The 25,497-nt window shown below is 39.3% G+C and overlaps 1 protein-coding gene across 2 annotated transcripts in view; it reads right to left on the bottom strand.

Moving 5' to 3' along the window:
• The window catches only part of OCA2 (OCA2 melanosomal transmembrane protein), a 226,507-nt gene extending 223,429 nt beyond the window's left edge, over positions 1-3,078 (bottom strand). For both annotated transcript variants that reach the window (XM_075265189.1, XM_075265188.1), the window contains exon 1: positions 2,848-3,078. The gene's annotated coding sequence lies outside the window, so the exon portion shown is untranslated. The remainder of the gene's footprint in view (positions 1-2,847) is intronic.
• Between the last annotated feature and the right edge of the window lie 22,419 nt (positions 3,079-25,497).

Raw genomic sequence — 25,497 nt, forward strand, 5'->3', positions numbered from 1 at the left:
CCAAAAATACTTGTGGGTATACACAGGCAGTGTATGAGAACATATCACCACGAGAGTCAATAAATGTTCTGGATATTTATTGCCTTTTGCTAGTCCTCTATTATCCCTCTCCAATGGGTCCTTTAGGAAATATAATCCAGAAGGTACTCCTGCTAATAATGGAGCCCCTGCTAAACTGAACTACATTTCCTAAAAGGCCAGTGCAATGTCTGTGTAGGATGCCTTGTCTTTCAACCATGAGATCGAACACCATGGCAGATTTTAGTACATATAGAAGGTGCACACAAGTGTGAGAAGCAGAATACAGTGGTGAAAAGCAAAATGAGATGAATAATAAATTGGAATAAGAGGCAGAGTACATCAGAATATTTGGCTGACTACATAAGAGGCAGTATACTCTGAAATAAGAGGCGTGTACAGTGAAATAAGTGTCAGAATACAGCAAAATAATATGCTGACCACAGTGGAATAAGATGAACTATACAGAGGAATAAAAGGTAGAATACAACAGAATAAGAGTCAGAATACAGCATAATAACAGCGGAATAAGAGGCAGGATAAAACTAAATGCAGCAACAAACAATATCAATCTAATAACCATTGTTTTTACTGTTACAAGGAATTTGATTTTCGAATTGGATAAGTCTCAGTCAAAGTGGATGCCGTCTACAGAAAGTTTGGGAACCACTGTTCCTTGCATGAAAAACGTGTTCTGCTGCTTATGTGGAAAAAGCCAAGCCTATAAGCAAGGTTACTGTAGGCTGTGCTCTAATATCTAGGATTATTGGGCTCTAATATGTTGATAACAAGTATGCTCTATAATAGTACATACCAATACTTTCTATCTATTGCAGTATTAGACTGAGGCCACACAGAGAGGCTTTCTTTTGTTTGTTGCAGATTTTGCTGCATTTTTTGAACAAAAGCCAGGACTACATCAGCAGAAGGGAGAAGTAGAAGTGTGTCCTTTATAGACCCAATTTCTTTTGAAGCCATTTATAAATCCCATTCTGTTTGAAACAATAAAAAATGCAGCAATATTTGGAATGAGAAAATTGAGCTTTTCTGAAATATTGCTTCAGCCTATGGGTCAGCAGCACTTTTCACATACTGAAACGAATGCACAGATGCACGTATGTCTAGCTGCATTGCAAAAGTATACACAAGATGAAACAGCGAATTGCAAACATTGTACATATAGAACTGCATTACTGCTAAGTTCACCATAGTCAGAAATTTGAAGTTCTTAGCACACATTCTGATCAAAGTCTGAAACACCATCTACCAAACTTTTATAGATCAGACCCCACACTAAATAGACTCACCTATGCCTTTAAATGAACTCAAGAGAAGAATCCAACTATATTCTACTGTGATTAAAAAAACAGATAGGTGGATAGAGTCCACAACCAAAATCGGCACAGTCAAACCCAAATGTACAAAGAAACAAAAAACTGTCAGCACTTCAAAGAAATTACACAAATGCACATGAAATCCGATGGACTTTTAACAGTGTTGAGAATGGGTCTGTTACCCTCCTACTAAAAAGGAACTCTAACACCTCACACTGTTGCATCCTTGCTTTTACAATGGGTTACCTTCAGTCCTATTATTATGAGAATAGCACCTTGTATTGTTATTGTAATATAGAAATGTTTATCTTACTCCACATGATGTACAGTACTACTTGCTGTAATATGTAGTATAACGCTAGCAAAATATTGTTGCTTGGTAGCATTATGCCCTTATGGTTGATTATATTGCTGTGGTGTTACACTGGGAAGAGTGTTCACTGTAGTTGTTCAGTGGCGGCTTTACAGGTGATGTAAAAATGACAGACTTTGGACCACATGTCAACTCATTGACAAAAAAAAAAAGCCCACACCCATAGAAATGTTGGATTGCTGTAAAACTCATTGTCATTTTTTGGATTAATGATTCTTTTTGTCACATACTTGAATTTAAATTATACTTTGATCTTTTCTTGTCTAATCATAGTCCAACCTTTATTTTGTATGCACCATGCCCTGACCCACAGTTGTAACCTGACCTTGCCTGAATTACAATGTTTCTGACCTCAGCTTGCATTGGCTTTTCATAATAACTTATTGGGCTTTAGTATTGCTTTATATTCTAGTTTAGCCAACAACAAACCGATACAAGGAGGAGCCATCACATATGTGATGCTAAATCTGTCCTGTGAATGAAAACCTTAAATACATGTAATAAATGCTTTGTTTTCACCTTTCATCCAATATGTTATTTCTGAATTGTCTGTGTTGTCTCTCTATTACACAATGCTTAAATACACTGGTCCATACTAAAATAAACCAAACATACATTGCTTTTAGATAAATATTAGCTTCTTATAAGTGAGAACTATGGACATGAACATGGACTGGACCATTACTGTATTCAGTCATGTATGACATCATTGTGCTCATAAAGGAGTATGTTACCACTTGTAAAGCAAATGTAAATCACCATGGAATTAATGGTGCTATATAAATAAACAATAATAATAATAATAATAATAACTTGTAACATACAATTATATGTAGATCACAAATACAGTTTTTATTTAAAAGAAAATTACATCTCTTATAGTGTCAAAAAGCATTGACATTGGGTAACTTTGTATAAAAAAACAAATGGTTCTACGAATCACTGAACGAATTTAAAAAGGTAGAGACGAGGAATATGAATATGAATACATTTAAGACTGTAATATTGTGATATTAAGGCTGAAGATGTCCTGATGTCGCAAATATGTGCTATATCCAGTTTATAGTATGACGTATAAATGATACCAATACGATAAAGAAAACAATTGTATCCAACACTTACTCTATCTGTAGATCCTGGGACTTGAAGTTTTCCAGTAGAGGTTGCAGAGGTATGAAGATGACAAAAAGTGAGTCAGGAAGAATGAAAAGAAGTTGGATTCAAGTAGAAAACATTTCCCCAGTGCCCTCCAGCAATGTGAGCAGCAGGCTGGCTTGTGTTTTCTGAATGGAGCTTTGATTTAGAGAAAGTGAATAGGTCACTGAATAATTGGGATCAGCCCTCAACAACTAATATCCCTGCAGCAAGAAAGAGTGACCATCACATTCTACATAACTCCCAGAGCCACACTCAGGACAGGAATTCCTAGGTTTACTAGCATGTGATACAGTTCCCAGGCTGCCATAGGCAATCTATTCAAATGAGGGAGAGAAAAAAGTAATCTTGTATGTAGTGGAGTGAGAAAAGTACACCTCGAAAAGGTAAACTACGGGCTTAGTGTTAGCACCCAACTGTAATATTTACATGGAAAATACTAGAGTAACTCATGTCAACTTTTAGTAAACTGTGCCATGTTTCTTAACACATAATATTTAGCGTAGTGTCTGAGTGTTTTATGACATTCTTGTACTGTTTTTGACTTAGGTTTGGACTCAAGCATTGCTGACAGATGTTAGTTGAAAGTCTAAAGCAGGGGTAGGCAACCTTTTTTGTTCGGCGTGCCGATTTAAATTAAAAAATGAAAGATGAGGTCCTCGGAGTGCCGGCCAATAATTGTAAAGCCGACGACACCTACACTAAAGTCATATAGCACAGGGGTGCTGTCATACTGTGATCCAAGCCACATGCGCTTACCACTATTTGCCTGGATACATATGTTCTTTTCCATTAGAAGCAATGTAAGTACATGCGTAACCCAGAATTAGTGGTAATGTATGTGACTGGGAGCAGAGTGAGGTCATACCTGTAAAGAGCTGACACACAATGTGCCTGTATGCTCCATCCAGTCCTCGGCTGTTAGTAACTTCAGTATTCTGTAAGGGAGAGTTCACACTACCGTCGGTGTCCGACAGCTAGTGTCCGCTGCTAATGTCCGCACAAGATTTTGAACAGACATTAGCAGCGGACACTAGCTGTTGGACACAGACGGTAGTGTGAACGCTCCCTAAGTGAAACGCAGATTAATTTCAGTCACTTTTAGTTCCTGGTGGTGCAGTAACAGCAAAATCCCAGCCAGGAATTAATCGGTGTCACACTTTCAACAAAGTGACCGCACTGGTGCCCAGGAACTGGATTTGGCTATAATTGCATCTAGTTACAGTGTCACCATCCAATAGAATCGCTGAGGCCCCACATTACAAAAATGCAGCTTTTTTTTAATTGCAGATTTAGCTGCGTTTTTTTTTCCGTTAAAGCCAAGAATGGCTAGAAAAGGAACGGGAAATATATAGGAAGCTTCTTATATGTCTCCCTCCTGCTCAATCTACTCCTGGCTTCGGCTAAAAAACCCCAGCAAAATCTGCAACAAAAAAAAGCTGTTTCTGCAACGTGGGGCTTTAGCCTGCTGAGGCACAGGGAACACAGCTTTTTTTGCTACATATTTTGCTGTGTTTTACTGAGCCTAAGCCAGGAGTGGATTGAGCAGAAGGGAGACGTATAAGAAGCTTCCTATATATTTCCCATTCCTTCTGTAGCCAATTTTAGCTTTGGTTGAAATAAACCGCATGAAAATCTGCAACAAAAACGCTGCGTTTCTGCAACATGGGGCCTCAGACTTACGCCTCCTGCATACAAGTGGCACGCATGTGGTTTTCACTGACCTATACATTAAAAATGAATTGACATGGCTGGAAATGCAGACAGATATAGGGTACGTATAGGACAGATACAGGGTATGTATAGGACACATATAGGACCTGCTCCATAGTTTTCAGTTCTTCAATTTGGCCCAGATACATAGCCACAAAAAGAATGGCTGTATATATGGGTCAATTGAAATATATAGGTCTGTACTTTTATCCACAGTTGTAGATAAAGAGTCTGGTCATGTGCATTGCAGGTTACAACTCAATGTGCCTCATATTAATAGCAGTTAACCCCATCATGTCCCTCACATTAACCCCCTGTGTGCTTTACATAAGGGACACTGATATGAGAGCCATATAGAGGTAATAAGTGAATATCTTCATTATATAGGTCCCTTATTAGTACCTCCATATGTCTCACACATCAGTAACCCTTATGTGAGCCACACAGGGTTAATGTGAGGGACATGATGAGGTTAACTGCTATTAATGTGAGGCACATGGAGTTACTAAAACTAAATTAATAACCCCAAATGCCTGACATTAATGAGAATAGTTAGTAACACACACTTACCTGGTGTTTTTACTTTCACTTTGCTTCTCTCCTCCTCAGGACTGCAGACGGCAGGAGCTCCTCCTCACATGTAGCAGCAGCTCCAGGGAGCCCTTATCCTGTACAGTGAGAGGCTCACCTCTGATTGGTGGCAGGGAGAGAAGGGGGCGTGTCCTACACCGCAGCTCTACCAGAGCACTGAAGGGACGCTCTCTCTCTCTCTCAATTTAGTGTATGAAGGATGCGGGCTGGCTGCCGTGCCAGCAAAATATGCCTCGCGTGCCACTCTTGGCACGCGTGCCAGGGGTTGCCGACCCCTGGTCTAAAGTAAAAGACAATACCTCGCTCAGTGTTTTGGTTTGTGGCATCTTAGTGGCATTGTATGGTTATATGTATTGGGTGTTTGAATGAAATCATGGCCATTAAAACTTCTGTTCTGTGTTCTGTGTTTAAAAAAAAAATCCATCCCAAATTCCACAGTATAAGTAAATTACTTATTATTATTATTATTATTATTATTATTATTATTATTTTTACAGGGAGTATGCTGTGACGCCATTCACTCACATTGGGTATGTGATAGGAGTCATGGAGATCTTTGGGTGTGTGATAGGAGTTATGGAGAAGTTTAGGTGTGTTATAGGAGCCATGGAGATCTCTGGGTGTGTGATAGGAGTCATGGAGATCTTTGAGTGTGTGACGGGGGTCATGGAGATCTTTGGGTGTGTGATGGAAGTCATGGAGAAGTTTAGGTGTGTGATAGGAGTCATGGAGATCTTTGGGTGGGTGATAGGAGTCATGGAGATCTTTGGCTGTGTGATAGGAGTTATGGAGATCTTTGGGTGTGTGATAGGAGTCACGGCCAAAGTCACCATTTAGCCATAGACTTAAACAAATCTCATTTGCATTCTGTAATTTAAACCCAATGGATAGCAATTATTGCTTCAGATTTTATTTGCAGATTTCAAACTTTACAATGCAATGCTTGAAAACCACCAGGGTCCTACAGAAAAACTTGTAGGAGATCTGAGGAACATGGCTGTGATGAAATAGGAGTATCAGAGGTTATCAGTTCTTTATGTGCTAGTTATAATACCAAAAAATGAACTGGGACCAACAGATGTCATTGGATGTGTTTTTTATGTTTTAAATCAGGTAGCCATAAAAGAGATTTAGGTATTCATAGAAAAGTGAACTAATATTTGTTATATCCTACAGTAGCTAAACTGAAGCATCTATGAGTGTTTTATCTGTTCCCAATGGCTTACTAAAGTGATGCTGTAACACATAAAGAATGTGAAATGTATATAATCTGTACTATAGTCCTACATGACATGAGTTGTAGTTTATTAACTGATGCTCAGATGGGAGTAATAAAACTAGGAACATGTTGCCAAACATGTCAGCAAAAGTGAAATATATTGTATGAAACTGACTTCCTGCACAGTCAGATTACTTTTCTGATTTACTTTGGTTTTGAGAATCTTATTCGTTGATACTGCATAATATATCGCAAGACAGAAAGTTTTCAACTCGAGAGCACCCAGGGAGGCTTGTTCTTTTCTCAATTACCCCCCATCTTCATTTGCATCTGTTCTTCTGAGCTGCATGTCTTGCCATTTATAGCTTACAGTGAGACTGCTGGCTTGGAATTAATTAACATTGTATAAACCTGAAGAAGTGAATTATGTAATTTGCATCCTTTCATCGATTATACACTTCCTGCTCTTCATGCTCCATATGTAAGCCTTTACCTACTTACCATTTATTGTTTTACAGCAGTAAATAGACTGCCATAAATAACTTGATGTAACATTTTCAATCAAGGATCCATTTACAAAGAAGAATATCATTTCTCTGTTGGATAGAATGTTATTTTACAGAGGATAAAAATCTTAGACACAAAGGTTTGGTTACTGAGTAATGAACAAGTAGACATATGGCTACTGATGAATGTCTAGTGTAAATCAAGGTCAAGCAAATTCCATGTCAAATAAGGCGAGGGCTACACCGTATTAAACTTCTTGAGATTTTCACATGAAGATCACAATTTTTTGCACAACTACATACAGTGACCATAACACAAACAGTTTTTGCTGTGGAGTCCTTGCCATACTATTATTAAATGTCATGGCTCAAACAAGTCTTTCAAGGTTTGAGATAATGTATTATGATCTTACGCTGGTCACCAAAAACTGTCTGAGATCTTAGGGACAGGATGATATGGCTGCATGATATCTATTCATTTCCATATACTTTGGAAATTCACAGTTTGCACTGTAAGTATGAATCATGGTGAAGACCAGCTTTAGGTGGGTGGGTAGTTGAAGTAGATCATATCTCTGGGTCTTTTCCTGGTCCACTATTAAAGCAATATGTAGGAGAGGTGGCCATTAGAGATGAGCGAACACTGTTCGGAACAGCCTTTCTGAACACCACGCTCCCATAGAAATGAATGGACGTAGCTGGCACGCGGGGGGTTAAGCGACCCGCCGCCGGCAAAGTGTACGTGCCAGGTGCTTCCATTCATTTCTATGGGAGCGTGCTGTTTGGAACGGCTGATCCAAACAGTGTTTGCTCATCTCTAGTGGCCATACATGCACATGGCCCCTTTACACTTCCAACAAGTCCAACTTTTGACATCATTTAATAGGTGCTGCTCCATTGTGACCCACAATGGTCACAGAAATAACTTTACAAATTCTGTTGAAGCACGGTTGAAAAGCAATATCTGACTTTCATTTGTTCATTTTCATTGACTTTTTATTTCTTATTACTTTTGTTAGATTCAAGTTATTTCTGTGAGTTGTGGGTTTTTATTTCATTAAACAAGGGTACCAACAATTTTTTCCACGTGTGTAAATTCTGGTGGAGGTGGTGAAATACTAAATTCTGTAATATACTAACATTATTTAACCACATCCTTAAAGGAACCATTTCATGACTTAATAAAATCAATATACTGTGTTATGTCTGCTGCAAGTGGAAGCGCAATAGAATTGATGCTCCCTTTTCAAGAACAATCTGTTTCAAGTGCAAAAAGGGCATTTCTTAGTTTGGCAGAGCTCCTTCTACAGCTCAAGATCTCATTCAAAAACCAGCGCCAACCATCTTCTCTAGATTGGCAGCTCACTGCTTGTAATTTCCTATCTTCAAGCCACTGTTCTTATCTTGCTTGAATATAGGAAATTGTAAATAACAAATTGTCAATAAAGCCAAGGCGCAGCACTTTGTATAAATCTAGAGTGCAAGTAGATTGAAGAAACTTTCTCATATATGTTATTTAGAAAGAAATGCTTTCTTTTCTGTTATCAGGCTCTTTTCCTCCTTTCCCTTTAAATCCTTAAATTGACATTGACTCTGAAATCTCTGTTGAATCCATCTCCTCAGAGAAGTCTATGGCTAATCTATCTCAACACGAGTGCATTATTCACATCCATACTAGTTAGAACTTTTTGCTAATGTCCTATTTGTTGCTGTTGCTTTTGAGTGAGTGAGAGAGACTTAGGGAGCAAAAGCAGCTTGTCTCTACCCACTAGCTCTGGGACAACTGAGAATTAGAGGGAGAGCTTGCAGAGGGGAAAACTAATGATAAATGAAGACATACTGAATAATGGTTACAAATAGTGTACGGAAACAACATCCTGAAAAGTCATCTAAAAATAAGGATCATAAAAATTATGTAATAAAAATTATGACACAACAATCTCATTTATCCAACAAAGTCATTAAACGTATAATAGAACCACAAGTCATATCATTTCTTCACGTGACATTATTGTATCTACTGAATATCTATAACTCTATAGCGGTTTCCATTTTAAGTTCTTCTTCACATAGAATGGAAGTGAGAGTTTTCTATCTCCTCGCACACCTTGACATATTAGTGTATAAATGGCCTCAGGTAGTTAAGGTACCTTGAAGTATCGTTGCGTCAAGATGATTGTACAGGTGTCGCTATGGATAAGGGCTGATACAAGAGATTCTGCTGTCCACATCACCACATGCACTAAATGTGTTTAGTTATCAGCAACTCTGCACAGAAAGTTCATACAAAGTCAGGAGACTTGTGCTAGCAGTAGGGATAATGTTTGGTGACATCTAGGCCTTGTTCACATAACAGTGACATATTTAATGGACCTAACATTTGCAAACAACAGTTGAATCCCGTACAAGGAGCTTATTTACATGACAGTGAATAAGTGACATGGCCATTTTAAAACCCATGAGTGTCTGTGGATCTGTTCACATGACTATCTTCATGTCCATCAAAACAGATTCCGCTCGAGGAAACAGAACTTTCTCTCCACATTTTTCAGGCGTAGGCTCGGCAAACCCCATTATAGTCTATAGGGTCCGCGGGTTTCCATGGGTAACCGTTTTTTAAATTGATTGGGTTTCCATTCTTCTAGCATAGATGTGAACCTATAATAAAACAGTTTTTTGCTGTGAATAAGGTCTTACATACAATGGTGCTTGAAAGTTTGTGAACCAATCAGATCTTTCTATATTTCGGCATAAATGTGACCTAAAACTACATCAGATAAAAATGAAATAAATAGAACCAGATGAATCAAAAATATTAGACTTGATCATTTATGTATAGAAGTTTATAGAATAAAATTATCCAATATGACTTCCCATGATCCTTTGCAAAGTGGAGTGCTAAAGGCTTAATGAGTCTCCACACACCTATATGGTGGTCTCTCCCTAAGGAGTGATAATATCCCCTTAACCCTGTCTAAGCCTCTCACTTCTACCAGGTTATAGTCCTCTCTACATTGAGCTGAAGAGATGAAAGTACATTGAAACAGCTGTCCTCGATTGAGAGACTATACCTGGTAATAATCCCAGCGTCATTGCAAAACAAAGGCCTCTTGGCAGGTCAAGCAAAAGGGAGCAACCTTTATTGGGTTATTTCACTGGAATTCTGTCTTCCCAACTACATCAGGGAACACAGGCTTGCACATTCCAGTGAGCGCCCTCTATTGGTTTGCAATACTGAGGCAGCATCTGACTTCCTAATTACATCATGAAAGACAGATTTGCATATTCTTCCCATTACCCATAAGCGGAAAAGGTATGTGATGTTATGCCAGCAATACTTGGATCTAAACATCTGGTAATTGTTCAGGAGTCCTGCACATCAACTTGGAGGATGTTTAGCCCATTCAACCTTACAAAACAGGTTCAAATCTGTTATGTTGGTAGGTTTCCTTCCATTAATTGTTTTCTTCGGGTCCTTCCACAACAATTCTATTAGATTAAGCTCTGGACTTTGACTTGGCCATTCCAAAACTTTAACTTTACTCTTCTTAACCATTCTTTGGTACATCAAAATGTATGCTCAGCATTGACTTTCTGCATGACACACATTCTCTTGAGGTTCAGCTCAGAAGTACTGACTTTTAGAATTTGCAGGTAAAATTCAGAATTCATTGTTCTATCAATGATGGTAAACCATCCTGGGCCCAATGAAGTAAAACAGGCCCAAACCATGATACTACTACTACTACTGGGTTTCACAGATGGTATGAGGTTTTTAGTGTTTTCTTGTCTTTAACCATAACACTTCTCATTTAAAAAAAAAGCCTCATTTTTGGTCTCATTTGTCCACAAAACAGTCCAATCGTCTTCTAGTATACCCAGGTAATCCTCAGTAAACTGCAGATAGGCAACAATGTTTTTTTTGGAGAGCAGCAGGTTTTTCCTTTGCAATCCTGCCATGCACATCATTGTTGTTCGAACATTAGCTGATGGGAGAAAGGTCTTTAGTTGCTTTTAGGTTACCTCAGGTACTTTTTTTGACCTCTCAGATATTATACGCCTTCCTCTTGGCATTATTTTTGTTGGTCAACTATTCCTCGGGAGTATAATAGTTGTCTTGAATTTGTTCTATTTGTACACAATTTGACTGTGGCCTTTTTAGAGATGACTTTGTAAGTTTGATGAGTATCAACAATCTGAGGTCCTCATAAATGTCCTTCGTTCACATGAACAATCTGACATCCTCAAAAATGTCCTTCGTTCACATGAACAATCTGAGGTCCTCATAAATGTCCTTCGTTCACATGAGCAATCTGCGGTCCTCATAAATGTCCTTCGTTCACATGAACAATCTGAGGTCCTCATAAATGTCCTTCATTCACATGAACAATCTGAGGTCCTCATAAATGTCCTTCGTTCACAGGAACAATCTGAGGTCCTCATAAACGTCCTTCATTTATGCCACGAAAAAAACATTTCCACAAAAGTGTTTTGAAGATCAGACTGTGATAAATCACCTACTTATCATCCCGTTGCTTCAAAACAGCTGGGACCTTCAACTTATATATCAACAGATATTGGATCATATTTTTCTATACATAAATGACTATATCTCATATTTCTGTCTGTCATATCTACTTTTAGGACCGTGTGAAAATCTGATGTAGTTTTAGATCAAAAGTATATGGAAATATAGACAATTCTGAAGGGTTCAGAAACTTTCAAGCATGTGAACGAGCCCTTTAATAAATATTATTATAAAGTAGCCAATCCCTTTGTGTCTCATAGAATGTTTCCTGTTTATCTGAAGTAATTGTATGGAAGTATTTTACTCTATATTATACATCAGCAGAATTTCAAAAGTGCAAACATCATTAGTACAACAATAAACAATGTGTATTTTACAATAAAGTCCTGTGCCTTTCTGCATTTCTCTTAGTTCAGGCCTGACCACTTGGGATTTGCACCCTCTCATTATTTTTTATTGGAGACGTTTAAAAAAGATCAGCTCTTATTTACTTATCCTCAGCTTAAATGCCCCTTGAGTCTCTTATGAAATTTAATGAACATTATTTCCAAGTTATAGCCAAGTATAAAATTGTACAGTGTCAAATACCATTACTCTAGAGAAATCACTAGACTGCTATGAAAATCAAGTCATTGATTTTAATCCATGAAAGATAAGTATAATTACTGTTCATAAAACTTACGACGGAGTGAAATGTATTTTTACTTTATCTGTTTTACATAATATGAAGTGAAATATTTAGCCCAAAGCTTTGCTGAATTTGTAATAGATTCTTTGGATATAAAGGTTGCAAGAAGTGAACATATGCAGACTATAGGACAACTCTCCCTGTGGGCACTGGAGCAAAGCAGTATCTACAAGCTTTCGCCAAGCTCTATCAAACAACTTCAACAAAATGATTGCATGCAAACATCTACTGTTAGTTGCAGTCTCAGTTATGGCTACTGCATATAGATCCAGTTTAATAGCACATTGGTATAGACATGGGCAGACACAGATAGCGAGGTGCTTCTGTGCAAGAACGGTATATGGATCCCCTGCTCCTAAATGATCACCTTGTGTGTCTCTAACAATCTTGTATTAATTTTCATCTATGATATTTACTAAGGTAGAAGGGGTAGCACCACGTTTAGGAAGGCAGATCCCTATAGATTATTGCATGGTCTTCATAAAAAAAGCATAGTCTGAGAATAATAGCCAAGCCAATACTCCTCCAAAAGGAAGAGGGATTCTTCCACTCACATATGCTTCAAGTTTATCACCTACCATCAGTGCAAACAGAAAGCTACCTTCCAAAAGATGGTGCTAGAGCATGTTCTTCTTTTCCACCAAGTACGTTTTATTTGCATATTCCTTACCAAGAATTCTCAGCAGATCATGCATGGTCTAATAAGTCCCTGTATTAACTCCCTAATGAGCCATAGTACCCCTTCTGACCCATGTCTAGACCTCTCACACAGGCAGCCACTACCCTGCTCTTCACTGATGAGATGCAATACCCACATAACAGCTGACTGCGGATGGTAGAATATTCTTTTGGATGAGTTTTCCTGAGTTGGCTATTATTCCCAGATTATATTATTAGTTTTTTTTAAGCCATCTAAAACATATAATAAATCTGTAACGCATGCAACATATGTAATTCTCGGTCAGGATTCTTAGTAATACTAAGAGAAGACTGTAAATTGATTATTAGTAAGTAATATGAATTATACTTAGTCAGGCTTCAGACCCCGTCACTCCACAGAAACTGCACTAACCGACGTCACTAAACCTACTAACTGCCAAAACCAAGCGTCACTACTCTGTCCTCCTTTTCCTTGACCTCTACTTCGCCTTAGATACAGTCGAGCCATTTCCTTTTGTTAGAAATGCTCTCATCCCTTGGCATCGCAGACTTAGCCCTTTCTTGGATCTCTTCAAACCACAACAGCCACACACTCAGCATCTCCCACTCGCACACCACCTCCTTGCCGCGCCCTCTGTAGATGTCCTCCTAGGTTCTGTCCTAGAACTCCTCCTGTTCTCTATCTACACCCTTGGACTTGGCCAACTCATAGAATTAGCATGGTTTTCAATACCATTGCTGTGCCTAAAACACTCAAATATATCTCTCTGGACCAGACATTACCCCTCTGTTGTCCAGAGTTCCAGAGTGTCTAGTGGCTGTAGCCTCCTTTTTCTTCTCCAGCTCTCTCAAACTCAACATGGAGAGAATAAAGCTCATCATTTTTACCCCTTCTCACACAGCCCTTCTACCTGATGTATCTATCAAAGTTAATGGAACCACACTTACACCAGTCCCACTGGTCTTCTGCCTTGGGATAAAGTTTGACTCTGACTTATTTTTCAAAACCAACACATCCTGCTGTCTACAACCCAAGAGAATCCATCAAATCTGCTCCTTCCTCACCCCTGAAACCACAAAAATGCTAGTCCATGCCCTCATTATCTCCCGCTTAGATTACTGAAACACCTTTTTCCACAGCCACCCACCAAATGCTCTTGCTCCCCTCCAGTCCATCTTAAACTGTTCCACTCACTTAATACTCCTCTCCTCCCATTCTTCATTGGCTGCTCCCCTCTGCCAATACCATTAACTGGCTACCTGCCACCTAGCGAATAGAGTTCAAAATGTTAACGCTGACATGCAAAGCCACCCACAACCTGTCCCATCCATATATCTCCTACCTAATCTCCCGCGACCGGCCCACATGTAACCTCCGATCCTCCCTAGACCTCCTAATCCGCTCTTCCCTTTTCCACTCTTCAGACAACTGTCTCCAAGACTTCTCCCGTGTATCCCCTGTACTCTGGAACTCACAATCCATGACTGTCTCCCACAATCATAGGCTTCAAGAAGACTCTGGAGACTAACCTAATGCTACCGTCATCACAACACCATCTGAACATTCTCCACCCTCACCTACTGTCTCTATTCCTCCTCCTCATAGATTGTAAGCCCTTGCGGACCCTTTGTCCCGTAGTTCCAACTGTCCCACTGTTGGTCACTGATGGTATTGTATTTGTATTTGTTTTGTATATTTTGTGTACTGTATGTACAACACCATGGAATATAATAATATTCCATGGTGTTGTACATAATATGTACAGCACCATGGATTCAATGGTTCTCTATAAATAAAAAATAATAACTAAATAATAATAATAGTAATAAATCTAACTATTTCTAGCATACAATCCACCAATCACTATAGAAAACATGCTAAAGTGAAATGTTCCCTTATGATAGGTACCAAAGAATAAAACTGACAAAAGTTACATTCAGATATATATGACAGGAGACAGAATGTTCTTTTCTATCATCCAATAATACAACGAAATATACGAACATGTCCAGAAAATTAAGCTAATCCTGCACTTCTGACTTACACCACAGCTACCAAAAGAAACTGAATCCATCATACATTTGTCTTAGCGCTTCATAAATATGTTTAACCAGGATATATCTTCCCAATGTGACAGTAATAATTCCTATTCAGGTTTTATTAAACATTTATTTAAGATTGTTATATCTGTTTAAATCAGTTTTATTATGAGGAGAAAGGGAACAACAAACGTATAGCAAGAACCTAAATGGTCTGAAATATATGAGAAAGAAATAAAAGCGGAAACCATGAAACCACATTCAGATGAACATAAAATATGGTATTTCATTTGTTTCAGCAGAACAGTAGTAGATCCTACAAGCCCCATAAAAATAATGAGAAATTCTGAGTTGTTGTATTTTTATGGAAATAAATCTAGTAGCATTGGAAGAGTATCGTAGACCTGACTGATCTTGTTGCTTGTCAACTGAATGTGTATGAAGAAACCTGCACTCACATGCTACAGAAGCCTGTGTAATAAATATTATATTTTCCCATATTTTAATATATTCTATGACGATATATTTTCATACATCTTTCCTAGAATGTTTTCTTGTAGTGAGTATCTACAATATCTACCATAACTTGGCTCACAAAGTATATATACATTATTGTCCTATACATGTAATGGAACCTAATTTACTGAGAATGCATTGAAGACAGCAGTAACATGTTTGCATGCCATTATTCAGTATGTCCTCTTCCTTTAAGATTAAGGGATTAGCAATGTTAATGAAGAAAGAAGAATAATGCAAAAGAAAGGAACTAAATAAAATGAATACACTGAAACTTTATTGTGCTCCATTAATCTTTGGTGCTTTGGGAATATGGCTTGTCTTCCTGCACAGTAAATTCAATCTTACATATTGTTAAAGAGGTTCTCTTTTTAACATACAAATAAAGCTTAGTCATTGTATAAGAGGAGTTTTACTAGTAACTATGGGAGTTTTCAGGCATGAAAAAGCTATATTTTTGGCTCGTTTTGATTTTGTCATCAATATATAACTGTCAATTAGAAATATTCAATACTGAAGTAACCTCATGGATTCATTAGAATCTATAAGAAAACATGTTTCAGTATAAAAATGGCAGACACCCAAGGGACCCCATTATAGTCTAGGGGGTCAACAAGTGTCTGCAAGTACCCGCTATTTTAGCAATCCATCTCTCCGTCGTTCAGGTCTCCTGGTAAACTAGAACAACAAAAACCCATGCAAAGATGTGAACCTAATCTTATTCGGGTATAACAATATTACCGCCATGCAGTGACTATATAATGGTAAGTACGGAAGGTTCTGCAGGCCATTTAACCACTTCCAGATCACTCATATAGTGTATACAAATGTACAAAATTGTTGGTACCCCTCGTTTAATGAAATGAGACTTCTGCTCCTCTCAACAGGTATTTTGGCATACTCCTCATGAGCAAACTGCTCCAGTTGTCTCGGGTTTGAAGGATGCCTTTTCCAGCTCCTTCCAAAGATGCTCAATAGGATTTAGGTCAGGGCTCATAGAAGGCCACTTAGAATAGTCCAATGTTTTCCTCTTAGCCATTCTTGGGTGATTTTAGCTGTGTGTTTTGGTTCATTATCCTGTTGCAAGACCCATGACCTGCAACTGAGACCAAGATTTCTGACGCTGGGCAGCACATTTCTCTCTAGAATCCCTTGATAATCTTGAGATTTCATTGTACCCTGCACAGATTCAATATACCCTGTGTCAGACGCAGCAAAGCAGCCCCAGAACATAACAGAGCCTCCTCCATGTTTCACAGTAGGGACAGTGTTCTTTTCAAGATATGCTTCATTTTTCCGTCTGTGAACATAAAGCTAATGTTAAAAAGTTTACAAAATCACAGCAGCATGAAAAACAGGAATGTGGGCGTCAGACTGACGCGTTTCGGATATGTAATCCTTTGTCAAAGTCTTTGTCAAAGACTTTGACAAAGGATTACATATCCGAAACGCGTCAGTCTGACGCCCACATTCCTGTTTTTCATGCTGCTGTGATTTTGTAAACTTTTTAACAATAAAGAAGAAGTATTTTTACATCTTTCCACGTAACCTGGCTGGAATCAATTTCTTGTTGGATGTATTATCGTTTGGCTCCGGACCGAGGGAGCATATTTTTTCCGAGCCGGTCTATAGATCCACAGATCTCAGAGTGGGAAGCGATATATGGGAGAGTGATTTTCACTACAAGTTGGCTGAGTATATTTTCCTTTCCCTTCCTTCCCTTTTTCTATATAAAGCTAATGTACCTTGGCAAAAAGTTTGTTTTTTTGTTTCATCTGTCCATAGGACATTCTCCCAGAAGCTTTGTGGCTTGTCAACATGTAGTTTGGCTATTATTACTTTTGTCGGATTCAAGTTATTTCTGTGACCATTGAGGGTTTTTCTTTCATTAAACAAGGGGTACCAACAATTTTGTCCACATGTATATTTCCAGAAGTGGTTGTTTTATTCTACAAGGAGATACTGGTATTTCCTTGCAGTTTTAGGCAGCTGCACTAAATTGTGCAGCTGCAGAAACAGGGAGCATGCTGTTACTACATCCAGAGCTTCCCTAGAGAAGGCAAGGAAGGTGTATTACCGTCCCTGCCTTCTCAATCGCTGTGTACACAGCAGTAAATGGGCACCAGGATCAGAGACTGTTAGCGCTGCTGGGTTTTACAGGACCCAGATAAGCTCTATAGTTATGGCCAGGAGGTTGTATTCCTTCTGCAACTGATGCTAAAATATCAGCCCCACTTACAGGGGAAATCAGCCCCCCACCAATAAAAATAGTGGTCAGAGGTCCATTATATGGAAAAGTGAAAAACATATACAATTTCCCTCCTCTTTTGTTTATATTTTTGCAGTTATAAAAAAAATTTAAAAACATGCAAAAATAAAAACAACATAAAAATAAAGCATAATGTGTTACCCAAAAAAGACACCAAAATTAGTTGAATAATGCAAATAATAAAAATGTTACAGCCCTCAAAACCGAACATAGAAAAAAACCTGAAAATGTGTCTGGTTCTGAAACAGAAAATGGCCCAGTGACAGAAAATTTAGTGATGAACAGGTGACTTCTCTGATTGTATTCATTCACACTTAGGGAGCCTGCACACGGAGTAAACACTCGCTCATTCTGAACGCAAAACTTGTTCAGAGTGAACGGCGTGAAAAACAGATCCCATTGACTTGAATGGGTGCCGGCATACGCACGTATCACATTGAAAGCAATAGGTAGAAGAGCCTCCCGTTGATTTCAATGGGTAGCGTGCGTATGCCGGCACCTATTCAAGTCAATGGGATCTGTTTTTTACGCCTCTCACTCTGAACGAGTTTTACGTTCAGAATGAGCGAGCGTAAACTCTGTGTGCAGGCTTCCTAAGGGTGCATGCACACTACGTAACGCCGGGCGTGTATGAGAGCCGTACACGCCGGCGTTACAGCAGGGCTGCCGAACACTTCCCATTCACTTCAATGGGAGCGCTCGTAACAGCGGCGTTTACGAGCGCTCCCATTGAAGTGAATGGGAAGTGCTCGGCAGCCCTGCTGTAACGCCGGCGTGTACGGCTCTCATACACGCCCGGCGTTACGTAGTGTGCATGCACCCTTACTCTTACTTCTATCTGGATTGACATGACCACTTAGCAACACAGTTAGCAACACAAACATCTTTTCTAGACACCTGGCCCACATTTTCCTCAATTAAATAAAGTCCCCTTCTTGGTGCTCACCATAGTTATAAAATATATCATATAAAACCCCCTAGGAATGCATAACACCCTTGTGCACCTTTAAATTAAAAAAGACCCCGTGTGCCCAATAAATTAGTAAACCCTCTGTGTGCCCCTTTAAATAGTGCCCTATGGTTATGTCCTCCTAATACAATGATCCACAGTAGTGGCATAACTGGAAGTCTTGTGGGCCCCAGCACAAACTTTGAACGGGGCCCCCTATCTCCACCCTGCAGCATATTCTTTATAGCAGTATTTATGGGTGCTGCAGTGGTATCCCAGAGACTTTAAAGGGATACAACTATAGTACCCATAACTGCTGTTTTCAAGAATACAAGTGAGCAGACAAGCGCCTGACATGCAGACAATGCTGGGAGCTGTGTATTGTGGGGAAACAGCTTATCCATCATTAGCTGGTAATAGGAATATTCTCTTTAGAGGGGTTAATCACTGGGGGAAATCTTGATTCCTCTCTGTCTTCTATGTAAAACTATTACACTACAGATAGCAGAGATCAGTGCTCACCCATGCTGCCTAGAGAGTTCAGTACAGTGACCTTCATAGGCAGCAGAGTTCAATGCCAATCTACGCTGCCAGGGGTGTATAAAAGAATGTGGTTGGGGAATCAGGCTTTCTCCGGCTGCTATCATAGTGCTGAAGGGCCTTGGCCATCTCCAACTGGCAACGGACTTCTTACCCCTCTAGGCCCAGATGTGGTCCCACGCGCTGCGACGGTGATCATTAAGCCACTGATTCTCAGGATAGATCATCAATCAGCAGTTGTCTGATATCTGGGATCCCTACTAATCAGCTATTTGACCTGTGCAAGCACCATGGCCCCTCTTCTTTATGTATTGTATCTTTCATTTCAGAGTAGCCATGTAATATAACTGTTAGGAATCAAATGAAGCACCAGGCTGTGTAGTGAGTCCCAGCACCAGACACACTGATCACATGGCAAAAACTTTGCTGAGCATCCAGCTCACTCTGAGCCGCACAAAAATCGACCCTCCAGAGATGTTCATCAGAGCCCCTGATGGTGGGGATGGACTTGGAAGCTACTGTTGGGCAGGGCAGTTACAGCTCAGAGAACACAAGACGCACAGCGCACCACTAGTCACAACAAACCCAGAAACTAAAATCACTTACTGGAAAACTTCCAGAGACAGGATGAAAATCCAAAGATGCAGAAAGCAACATATGGCAGTAACCAAAAGGTGGCAGCAGTACAGAAAAAGAGAACTCATCCAATCCTAGTCCTCAACGAGAGATCAGCACAGTACAGAGGGGTAATCCAGAAGAGAGGTCTAACAAGTAAGGTCGGTAACAGGAGAGCAGAGTGGTACCAAATTGTAATCAAGGAGCAGGAATCTGAAGGCAAGCGCAGGTCGTAACAGGAGAGAGCGGAGGTCGTAAAAGGAGAGAGTGGAGGTACAAAGTCAGGAGACAACAGGAGAGAATTCAGGCAAGAGACACAAGAAATACAGGAAAGGAGAGCTAACATCCAGGTCAGACTGAATAGCCAGCGGTGAATGGGAGCAGAAGTGAGCAATAAATAGTTTCTGAAAGGCACCAACATTAACCCTTCCCCAGAAGAAGAAAAGTTTGTCTGTGCCAGTCACTACATTGGCTGCATATTACAGAATGCAATATAAACTTATCATCCTCATCCATAAGGTTCTCCATAATGCTGCACCTCCATACATTTCCTCCCTCATCTCTGTCTACCGCCCAACCCCTGCTCTCCGTTGACTCAATGACCTAACACTAACATCCTCTATTATCAGAACCTCCCACGCTCGTATACAAGACTTCTCCTGAGCTGCACCATTTCTCTGGAATGCTCTACCCCGGACAATCAGATTAACTCCCAATTTCTATAGCTTAAAGCGCAAACTAAAGACACATCTTTTCAGAATGGCCTATCAAAATTCCTAATATAAAACCCTCTGTACTGTTTGAATTTGAATCTCTGTAATGAACCTTCTCTGTTCCCGCTCCCACATTACCCCACACCATATGATGCCTTTTCAGGCTATCCTTTTATGTCCAGGCATCACCTGCATGTTAAAGAACACAACTGGGGATGGTTTTTACAGTTTTATGTTTGTGTAATGACAGTAAACTCTATTACAAAATTTTCTGACCACTGTACAAGCAATGCTATCTCCTATGCCGCCCCTGCTACCTCTTGTGTCACCCCTTCTACCTCATAGATTGTAAGCTCGTGCAAGCAGGACCCTCAGTCATATTGTGTGAAGTGACTATTTCTGTGTAATGTATATAAATAAAATGTATTATTATTATTATTATTATTATTATTATTATTATTATTATTATTATGTCATGGTCCATGTTAGGAGAAGGCCGGCAATTCCCACATCACCACTGCGGAGGTTCTGACACTACTCCTAACAGTAACTACCCCCTCAACCTATGTACTTCTATGGGATGAGGCTATAATTATATCACATGGCAGACAGTGTACATTATAATGTAATGAACATATGTCATGATAAAGATGTGCTTTGTAGATGCTTTCCACCCATCCTAATAACTAAAGGAGACTCCATTTATTACCTTGTAATTGTTTAATAAGGTATTTAAAGCTTGACAATCCGCTAAGACATATATACATTATAAGAAAAGAATCGTAGATATAGAAGTGACAAAATGTTTTTCTAGAGTATAAGACATGTTTCAGCGGAGGTGTGTACAATTTACAAACAATGCTTGCTCATTGAGATTTTGGCATTTGATAAAGAGTTCTTGTAACTGAAAGACTGGGATTCTAGAAAGAAAGAGCCAATTGTATCATTTCCTGTGGCTTCAGCAGGTGATGAATATATATGTGATGATATATGATGCCACTAAATCTTATTATTGGAATCACTTCTTCCAGATGTGAGTAGTAAGTGTAACAAGAGATGATGCAGAGGGTGCTTTCCAGATCGAATATGTCTAATGTTTGATATATGCCCGTTCATTCAGTGCATGTTCTCCTGGAAGGTATTGTCAATGATTCTTTCTGGTCAGCAATTCTAACACAAGTTTATAGCATTCTTTAAGCTAAGTGCTTTCTTTGTCTTACTTGCAGGAAGCATTTGCTACAATATGAGAGAACATATTCTCGTGCCCTCAGTTATGAGGATCTATTTATTGTATATATCATGAGTATATCAGCAGGTATTTATCATCACGTGCATTGTTTTACTGTAAGCAGGATTTTTCTTTTCATCTACAGGAACAAGTTTTGTCAATGTTTATTATTCACAAGTGAATGAGTAGTGAAGATAATTAATAGTAAAAAATATAATTTATCATTATCCACAACTTTAATAACTTGACAATAGTTTAGATGTAACATTCAAAGCCTAAATTCACACTGTTGTTATTCAAGTCCATTCAGATCTGTCATAGGATCAGAGTAATGGACTGAAACGCCAACAGAATAACTGATACAGATGGAGCACTCTTGTGAATCCCATGCCCACTTTGCGGTAAAAAGCGCAACATGGACATACTGTGATTTCCAAAACCGGCGCTGTTTTGGAAATCGCAGCATGTCAATTATATCTATGGAAATGCCGGCGGCTTCCCCGTAGATATAATTGAAACAGAAAGTTTAAAGCACTGCAGGAATAACCACGATACGTTGCCGTCACAGTTTTTAACTTAGGGACATCACTGAAAACTGCAACCCACAGGCCAGATTACTTACTATGAATTACATATTATGAATAATTTACATATATGTACATGCATTCACAAATAAACTACTAAGTAGTGTCTGAGATAACCTATGGTCCTTTTAAAGGAACAAGCAAATATTTTTAAGGGATATGTCCTCAGTCCATACCCTGTAAACTGAGCATATTTTTCGACCCCTCTTATACCCAGAGAACCATCCAAAATCATTGTTATGTACTACTTTCAAACATCACATAAACTATGGCAGGAATTCACAAACATGATGGAGAAAAGTGTCCACCATGTAGTTTACATTAGTGTCAATGGAAACAGACACAGACAGAAAGAGCTCTGTATGTGTCCGTTACTCTGCTACAGTTATTGTCCGTTGCTGCCATCCTATGATGCACGGCAGCATTGAAAATTAACAGTGGTGCAAAGGTAGCTACCAACTTATCGTAACCAATGTAACTTTCTACCAACCTATAACAAAGAGAAGATGCATTAATCAATATGTATAGTTGAAAATAGCAGTGGCACGGCTGTGGTTGGCATAACATAATGAGTAGAGATGAGCGAACACTGTTCGGATCTGCCGATCCGAACAGCACGCTCCCATAGAAATGAATGGAAGCACCTGTGACGCTGACTTTGCCGGCGGTCGGCCGGCGTCACAGGTGCTTGCATTCATTTCTATAGGTGCGTGCTGTTCAGATCAGCTGATCCGAACAGTGTTCGCTCATCTCTAATAATGAGGCATTACACTAGGCAAATTGTAGCTATGCCGTAAGAGATAAAAGAAAACCGCTTCTCAAGCATTATCAATTTACAAAGCAGAGAGAAAACAAAATCTTGCACTCCTTCCACTATTACTGTTAGCAAAAGCTACTTGTAATACAAATGTATAGCACAAGAGTCTATTATATAAAAGGTCTAATCATGTGACATTGTCATTAAATAACTGGGTTGGGTTGGGTTGGTTCTCATAGTAACATGTTATGAAATTTCCTCAGCCTCTCATTGTTCTTTCCCAAGGTGACTTGGGACATGTGCTCCTCATGTGCGCCCAGCATACAGGCTGCTCATTGTGAGTTTCAGATTTAGAACACTGAGATGAAAAACATTTATTTAACTGAAGCTTAATGTGGCTTAAATTATTGTGCATACTTCAGAAACGTAATGTGAAGAATAATCTCATTTCAGTTCTGGAGAAGATTTACCACATTCAATTATTATTTTACATTCTTCAGTACAATAGCTTTAAATAAAGGGAAATACTTGGAATCAATCAAAAATCGTACATGTTGTCTTCCTATTATTAGTATTAGTAGTAGTAATTTGCTTTAAACTAATTTCAATAATATAAGGAAAAGAGATATTTCCAAAGGAGTGAGGGGCTGTATATTGCCCTACAGTGATTCATACTGGTTTGAGGGAACTTGTTCAGGTTAAACTGCCTTTTACACGGAGTAATGCGAGGCGTTTTTTGTGCTTATTTTGTGCTTATTTTTACGGCCGTAAAAAGACGTTTCCATTGAGTTCTATAGTAAAATACGCCTGTATTTTTACGTCCGTAATTTTACGTCCGTTATTTTACGGACGTAAAATTACGGACGTAAAAATACAGGCGTATTTTACTATAGAACTCAATGGAAACGTCTTTTTACGGCCGTAAAAATAAGCACAAAATAAGCACAAAAAACGCCTCGCGTTACAACGTGTGAATTAGGTTGGTCATACAAATTAAATAGATGTTAGAAAAAAAACGACAGTGTTGTTCCAATGACAGTGTGCATTCATTCTTTGTGAGGACAGAGCTCCTGACATACTCCTTTGTGGCAACTTATTGGGGTTTTCCCATCTCCTTCTATCACCAGTTTACCTGCTGTCTCTTCTTATCACTTTCTGTATTCTTCAGCAAGCTGGTTGATGGGCCTTGACTGTTTCATGGACAGGACACTAAGAAGTCCCTCAATAGGTATAGATGTTACAGGCAATGTAAGAAATGCAGGCATTCTATAAAATGCCTGGCATTTATAGGCAAAGTATGAAAAGAAAGATTCGTTACGTACTTTGCATAGGCATTCTATAGAATGCCTAACGCTATTTAAGGGGATATCGTCACTCCATAGGGAGAGACCACCATTTAGGTGTGTGGAGTCTTATTAAGCCATGACCGCTCCACTGCAAAGGAACATGGGAAGAATATGCAAATCTGACTTCCATGATGTAATTAGGATGCCAGTGCCTCAAGTATGCACACCAATAGAGGGCGCTGACTGAGAATGTGTAAGTCTATCTTCCATGATGTAATTAGGAAGACAGAGTCTCAGTCAAGCAAAACCTATAAAGGGCGCTCCCTTTAACATCATGCTGACCTTCTCAGAGGCCTTTGTTTGCAATGATGTTGTGATTTTACCAGATACAGTCTCTCAGCCAAGGACAGCTGTTTTGATGTATTTGCATCTCATCAGCTTGGTGCAGAGTCATCGCCCTCTATTGGTGTGCATACTTGAGGCACTGGCATCCTAATTACATCATGGAAGTCAGATTTGCATATTCTTCCCATGTTCCTTTGCAGTGGAGCGCTCATGGCTTAATAAGACTCCACACACCTAAATGGTGATCTCTCCCTATGGAGTGAGGATATCCTCTTAACCCTGTCTAAGTCTCTCACCTCTGCCAGATCAGTCCTCTCTGCGCCAAGCTGATGAGATGCAAATACATCGAAACAGCTGTCCTTGGCTGAGAGACTGTATCTGGTAAAATCCCAACATCATTGCAAACAAAGGCCTCTAAGAAGGTCAGCATGATGTTAAAGGGAGCGCCCTCTATAGGTTTTGCTTGACTGAGACTCTGTCTTCCTAATTACATCATGGAAGATAGACTTACACATTCTCAGTCAGCGCCCTCTATTGGTGTGCATACTTGAGGCACTGGCATTTTAATTACATCATGGAAGTCAGATTTGCATATTCTTCCCATAACACTATTTAGGCAAAGTATGAAAAAGCCCCCCCAAATGAGCTGCTGCTGTTCCATGAAGCGGCATGAAAGAATAACTGGTAGTCATACCACCTTCTTTAAAGGGGTATTCCCAACTCGCCTGTTCACCAACTTGCAGGCTGTATGCTCTGTTCACTTCCTGGTTTTCTTGGCAAATCGGTGGGTGGGGGTTTCACTTGCTGTTTCCCAGACAAAGCCAGCTCTGCTAGCTCTCTTCATAGCAGTACATGTTTTCAGTCAGTAAT

Source organism: Leptodactylus fuscus, chromosome 2 (assembly GCF_031893055.1).
Source record: "Leptodactylus fuscus isolate aLepFus1 chromosome 2, aLepFus1.hap2, whole genome shotgun sequence".
NCBI lineage: Eukaryota > Metazoa > Chordata > Amphibia > Anura > Leptodactylidae > Leptodactylus > Leptodactylus fuscus.